This window comes from Palaemon carinicauda, chromosome 16 (assembly GCF_036898095.1).
Source record: "Palaemon carinicauda isolate YSFRI2023 chromosome 16, ASM3689809v2, whole genome shotgun sequence".
NCBI classification, from domain to species: Eukaryota; Metazoa; Arthropoda; class Malacostraca; order Decapoda; family Palaemonidae; genus Palaemon; species Palaemon carinicauda.
Window position 1 is genome coordinate 99,368,023 of NC_090740.1, and position 7,500 is coordinate 99,375,522.

Below are 7,500 nucleotides of genomic sequence, written 5' to 3' on the forward strand. Positions count from 1 at the left end.
TGGAAATTGTTAGTCCTTACTTTACAGGAAAGGCTAAAATAGCTGTGTTAAAGCAAGCCTTGCCGTGTTCTCCAGTAAAGCTGATCTTGGGTAATGATCTAGCAGGGTCACAGGTGAAAACTAATTTTATTATTTCAGATCCTGAATTCATAATCCAAGAAGAATGTAAGTCCATAGAATCTCCACCAGCTGTAACTCAGGTTGTGACTAGGAATACTTCCAGGGCTGGACCTTTGAAAAGTGAGAGTAAAACTACTGGAAGAACTATGGAGGCCTTAGACTTAGTGAACGTAGGTAAGAAAGAGTTTACTGAGCTACAGGAAGAGGACCCTAGCTTTAGTGAACTTTGGAAAAAGGTGAGAATTCCAGATGAAAATCCAAAATTGCCATATTTCTATGTGAAGAAAGGTATTCTCTGCAGGCATTCCAGGTCAACACAGATTAATAATAACCATACTTGGTGGGATTGGCACCAAATAGTCATTCCTCAAGCTCTTAGACATTCCTAGTTGGACCTCGCTCATACTGCAGAATCCCACTTAGGGGTCAACAAGACATACAAAAGAGTAAGTGAAGACTATTATTGGCTAGGCCTTGGTAAAGATATTAAGAGCTATGTTGCTTCATGTCACTATTGTCAGGTTAAAGGTCAACCTAACCAGAGAATCCTGCCAGCACCACTCCAGAACGTACTAGTACCCAAAACTCCTTTTTACAAACTCATCATAGATAGCGTTGGTCCCTTACCAAAGACTAAGAGAGGGAATGAATACATACTGACTGCCATGTGTCCCACTTCAAGGTACCCTTTGGCATTTGTAATCAAAAACATAAATGCAAAGACTATATTACTTAACCTTAGGAAGGTTTTCCCTGTTTTAGGATTTCCTTATGAGTTACAATGTGCCCAGGGAACTAATTTTACAAGCCATGTCTTCAAACAAGCTATGCATACATTGAATATTCATAATGTTAACTCCTCTATATATCATCCACAGACAAATGGTGCCCTGGAAAGGTTCCATCAAACCTTGAAGAACCTTTTGCGTAAGTACAGCAGTGAAACGGCAAATCATTGGGATGAGGACCTCGATCTCCTAATGTATGTTTTTCGATGCACTCCGCATGACTCCACAGGGATATCTCCCTTTGAGGCATTGTTTGGTCGTCGACCACGAACTGTATTGGGTATGGTGAAAGAAAATATTTTGCATCAGAAACCAGAGGAGACTACTAACACGTTGCAATTTATTAAAGACCTTAAATGTAAGTTTCATCATATAAATGATTTGGTATGTTCTAACCTCCTTTCCTCACAACAAGTAATGCAGCAACAGGGGAACAAGAAAGCCAGGTTAAGGGAGTTCCATAAAGGTGACCAGGTACTATCATACCATCCAATTCCAGGAACTCCATTGTGAGAGAAATTTGCTGGCCCATATACAGTCCTAGATCGCCTTTCTAAGGTAAACTATGTAATTAGTACCCCAGACAGGAGGAAGGACACATAATTAGTACATGTGAACTTGTTGAAGCGGTACCAAAGTAGAGTAAGTAGTGGACCACCTCGAGTAACATTGGTGACTACCTCAACTCTTAGGTCTAAAGACGACTATTCTGGTGCTACTACTAATAAAGACCCTGATGAAGAACCAGAACTGATATCTTTTAGTGATTTAACTAACTCTGAGATAATGGGTAAGCTTGACTCCTTCTTATCACACTTGTCTACAAATGAAAGCAAAGAACTAAACTCCTTACTCACCAGTTTTTAGGACTTGTGCACTGATGATCCAGGAACCTGTAACCTGATTCAACATGACATCTTGCTGGAGCCAGGAACACAGCCCATCAGACAACCATTTTACAGAGCGATAGGAAAGAAGCTTGAATCCTTAAGGTCAGAGGTACAGTACTTGATAGATCACAAGTTAGCAGTCCCAAGTACCTCTCCTTGGGCTTCACCTTGTATACTTGTACCAAAAGAAAACGGTAAGTTACGACTATGTACAGACTACCGCAGACTGAATAAGGTCACCGTTAAGAATTCTTTTCCTTTGCCACGGATCAATGATATTTTAGACAACATAAGTAATTCAAAGTTTTTGACTCAGATTGATTTACTAAAAGGGTACTATCAAGTAAAACTGATCCCAAAGGCCCAATCAATCTCTGCTTTTGTAACACCCTTTGGCCTATTTGAATATGTGGTTATGCCTTTTGGGCTCTCTAATGCCCCTGCTACATTTCAGAGGCTGATGGCAGAGGTAATCAGAGATTTACCTAATTTCTATGTGTACTTGGACGATATAGTCATAGCAAACATGACTTGGGAGGAACATCTGCACACACTCTCAAAACTGTTTACACGACTACGTACTGTAGGTCTCACCATCAACTTAGCCAAGAGTTCATTTGGGCAAGCTAAGGTTGTATACCTTGGTCATTATTTGGGCAGTGGAGAAATAATGCCAAAAGATGCCAATATTGAGAGTGTAATGAACATACCTGTACCCCTTTCAAAATCTATACTTAAGACCTTTTTAGGTATGGTCTCTTATTATTCCAAATTCATAAAAAATTTCGCCATTCTTGCTGCTCCATTATATGCACTACTATCTAACAAAGTAAACTATGTTTGGACCAAGGAATTAGATAATCTTTTCCATCAGATTAAAGGTATCTTGATCTCTAAACCAATTTTAAGGCCACCAGACTTCTCAAAGGAATTTTTATTACAGGTAGACGCCAGTGGCACAGGTTATGGAGCTGTACTTCTGCAATCTTATGCTCCTAATGACACCAGCTGTATTCCAACACTGCATTACCTACCAGTAGCCTATCACTCGAGATTCTTCAGAGGAGCACAAACCAGATGGGCTACCGTAGAGAAGGAGCTTTACGCGATCGTAGCTTCTTTACAACACTTCCAACCCAATCTTGAAGGTCATCGTCGAGTCATTGTCTTTACTGATCACCGACCTCTCACGTTCCTCAACCTTGCCAGACTCAAAAATCTGAAACTCTTGCGGTGGTCTTACATCCTTGGCACCTTCAATATTCAGCTTCAAAGCATCAAAGGAACTAACAACATCATTGCAGACACCTTGTCACGCCATCCATCAGCACCTCCAGCTGGATCCACTTCTATGGATCCATCTTAGTGGGGGGGGAATTGTCAAGTTTTCACTCCACTTTTGTACATATTGAATATTATAAAACTGTTTTTAGTATTTTCTTACTTTCTATATGCACGCCCTCTGTTGATTGCTTTCTTCACTTTTGATCCTTCCTTGTCCAGAGCAAAGTCTCTTTTCCCATTATTCCTCCTTTATGTTCTTCATTTTGTTTACTTGGGTACTTCAAATTTCTTGTTAAGTTAGGTGTATTCTTCCTGTTCTGAAGACAGTGTTCGTGGCTCTTTCTCCTATTTCCAAGTGTATTTTGTTATTTAGATATGTTTAATTGTGTTGAATTATTGAACCATTTGCCATATGTTTAATTATTATAGTGAAGTGTTTTGTTGAAACTATTTCCTTTATGTATAAGTGCTAAGTAATTCGTGTTAATTTGTATAACTAGTAATTAATAATTATAATAAGGGATTGAGGAGTATCGTTTACCCAACCATGGTTTCGCACAGATTGGATTTTATTTTGGTGGAATATTATTTCATTTTATGCTTCCTACTGAGTGTTAGCTAAGACCATCTTTAAGCTAAAGTATTTACCACTCAATACGAGGACATTCAGCTTAGGCATGTCATTATGTATATATATATATATATATATATATATATATATATATATATATATATATATATATATATATATATATATACATATATATATATATATATATATATATATATATATATATATATATATATATATGTATATATATATATGTATATATATATATATATATATATATATATATATATATATATATATATATATATATATATATATATATATATATTAGATAGATATGGATAATGATAGATAGATAGATAGATAGATTGATAGATAGATATAGACAGAGTGATCGATAGATATAGACAGAGTGATCGATAGATAGTTAGATAGATAGATTTATCAAGTGAGGATTTCAGATCAACAATACAATATAGGTAATCAGAGCTACATAATTAAATGGAATCAAGTAAAGATGATATAATCAGCAATTTAATAAAATTTGCTTTAGAACCGACGTATGAGATGTGTGGAAAATATTCCCAAACTAGATAAAGGAAAACTAGCAAAAAATACCTAAAATTTATTAAAGAACAGATTCGAAATGATGTGTAAAATCCAAGAAAGATAAAGGACAATTAGCAGACATATCCAAAAAATAAACAAACAAAAAGCACAAGACATTCATAAAGACCATCAGAGAAATATTGAAGAACCACTAAAAACCGAAAAACATCACATTATGGAAAGAGTGCTAGAAACACGCTCCGTGATATTTTATTTTTAATGGATGAAAATGGAAATATTATCAACAGAAGAGATAGTGTGATGAAAATTGTAGAAAATTGCTATACAATGCTATAACGTACAACAGTGATATAAGAAATAATAAAAATAAATAATTTCTGAGGCGGTACTGAGAGTAACAGTAAGAGAAGTGAAAACAAAAAAACATTAAATTCATGATAGGAGGTGAAAACAGTAGATGAACATAGTCCTTTTTTTTTTTTTTTTTTTTTTAATAATTGATGCTGAAGATTTCATTTTAGTAAAATTTGCTGAACTTTACACAAAATGTCTGCAATGATATTGTATACCTACAGCTTGGAAAAACAATTATGATTATACTAATTCACAAAAAGGAGAAGCAAAAGACCTGAAGAGTTACTGCCCAATAAAGTCACTCTCGGTTATTAAAAAAAAAAAAAATCATATTAGGTTGAAAAGAAGCGCTATGCTTTAATAAAACAGAAGAGCACGCAGCCAATAAAAGTTAACTTTACACAAAATGTCTGCAATAATGTTGTATATCTACAGCTTGGAAAAACAATTATGATTATACTAATTCACAAAAAGGAGAAACAAAATACCTGAAGAATTACTGCCCAATAAATTCACTCTCGGTTATGAAAAAAAAAAATATATTGAAAAATCATATTAGGCTGAAAAGGAGGAGCGCTATGCTTTAATAAAACCAGAACAGCACGCAGGCAATAGAAGTGGGTATTAAAAAACTGACCATATCCATGCAATTACAGTAACAAGCTAATGGAAAAATCAAGCGTGTGACATATCTCTATGTAAGGCTTCTATACACTATGAGAAAGCGTTTGATTCTGTCAAAACTTCAACAGAAATGAGATACCTTCAAAGACAAGGAATAAAGGAAGCTTGTTTTAGAACACTTGAAGGTATCCATACAGAAAGTACAGGAATCGTAAAACTACATGAAGTTAGACACGGATCTCCCATCTCTCCGAAATTATTTACACCTGGCATAAAAGAAGTTTTAAGAATTTAGATTGAGATAATGTAATTAACATTAATAGGGAATACTTTAACAACTTAAGATTCGCAGATGACATAGAGTAGTCCTAATTAGAGACTCATCAGAGGAATTGCAATAGATGATAAAAGACTTGAGTAGAGAAATCAGAAATGTAGGAATGTAAATGAACACGAGTAAAACTAAGATAATGTTCAATGAAAATTATGAGACAACAAATAAGGGTTATGGACTAATCTCTTGATATTCTTAATGCATATGCATAATTAAAACAGATAGCAAGTGTTTCCTCAGGACATGAAAACTAGATTAAAGGAACAATTAGCATGGTTGAAGAGCTTTTGGTCAACAAAATGATGTTATGAAATTTAAAGTGCCCTACCAGTTTTAACTTACTCATCAGAAACTTGGAGCATTATTAAAGACTTAGAACAGTCTAGATTTAACACAAAGAAATAAAGAAAGAATAAAATTTACACAGAAAAAATAGCAACAGGGATATGAAAGAAAAGTAAAGTAGATGATAAAAAATTTAGAGACAGAGAAGGAACAACAATGAAACGAAAGATAGCTAAAGTCGAGGATATTCTAACAACATTTAAGAAAAAGAAGTGGTCATAGTCATATCGTATAATTTAATTAAATAACTTTTAAAAAAATCATCTAAACAAACTATTATAAAATACAGAATGAAAGTTGGGTAGAGAAGCAGACGGAGTCAATCAGAACTGCCAATCATGATATAAACAAATGATAATAAGCCATTAAGAAAGCCTGACTGTGAATCACCTGTAAAGGAATTGTCCATTAGAAAAATTAATTGAAATGCAGAGGAAATGAAATATTAGAAGTGCCAGATAGAAATAACATTTAAGTAAAAGAGCTATGTAGCATTTCTTTGTAAAACCTATCGTCTCTTGATCACCCCAAAAATCCAGATGATGATAAAAGTTTTATGCATATTTTGTATAGGTATAATGAGATCTCTTCTATTTACATATTTTTTCCTAATTAACACATAATCTCTCAGTAACCCTGAATTTTCTTATTCATTTCTAATGGTGATATATTTAGCCTGGAAAGAGGGCGTATCTTTTTTCTTCAGGGTCATGTTCTCTTAATGTCAGTCTCTTGATTTCATTCTTAAAACGCAAAGTTCTGATTGACCTCGTTGGATTATCAATCTGACTTCCATTCCATATAACATAAAAGTTTATTTTGAAGAAATAGATTTTTTCCTCATGTTATTTCCACAACTCCCTCACTCACATCTGTTCCGTAAACTGAACAACCATTTTGTAGGATGCCGTGCCAAAAATATATATTTTTAACCAGAGAATGCCAGCAACCTAACAAAGCCTTAAAGATAGAGAGAATGAGAAGTCTTGGAAATAAATAAAAGGACAGTCGAAAAAAAAAAACACTTCTTACGTAAATAGTACAAAAAATATTTTGATATGAAACAATAAGAAAACCTTTGTTAAATTTTCAATCAAAAAAGACATGTCCAGCCATTCAGAAAAGCAGACAAAAAGACACGTATACATAAAAGCAAAGAGAAAGATGAAAAACACACCAATTTGAGGAAGTATGGACATGCTATTAACCACCTAAGAAGACGAGGAAGGTTTGGCAGCAATATTTTTTTTTCTGAGGCAAATCTGAAGTGAGTTCGTAACTTTTCTTACCTTCAGCATCCTTAAATCTTCAGGGAAGGTTCAGAAGTAAACAAAATGGAATACAAAAGAAAATAACGTGAAATAAAGCATACCACTTCAATATATGCTATTTATTTAGACCTGCCACTTTTGTTTAAGCGGTTCAGGTGAGTTATGATATATCTCTTCCCCTCTTTTCCATCAAGATCGTGGCATCTTATGATCAATGTACCAAAATCTTTTGAGATATTTATAGGCCATTTGAAACCTATCTCAGATAACTTTTTTGCCCAATGATCGCTGGGAGGAAGAATCTTTTCGTCTCTTTATGAAGAAACGAATGTCCCTCTCTCTCTCTCTC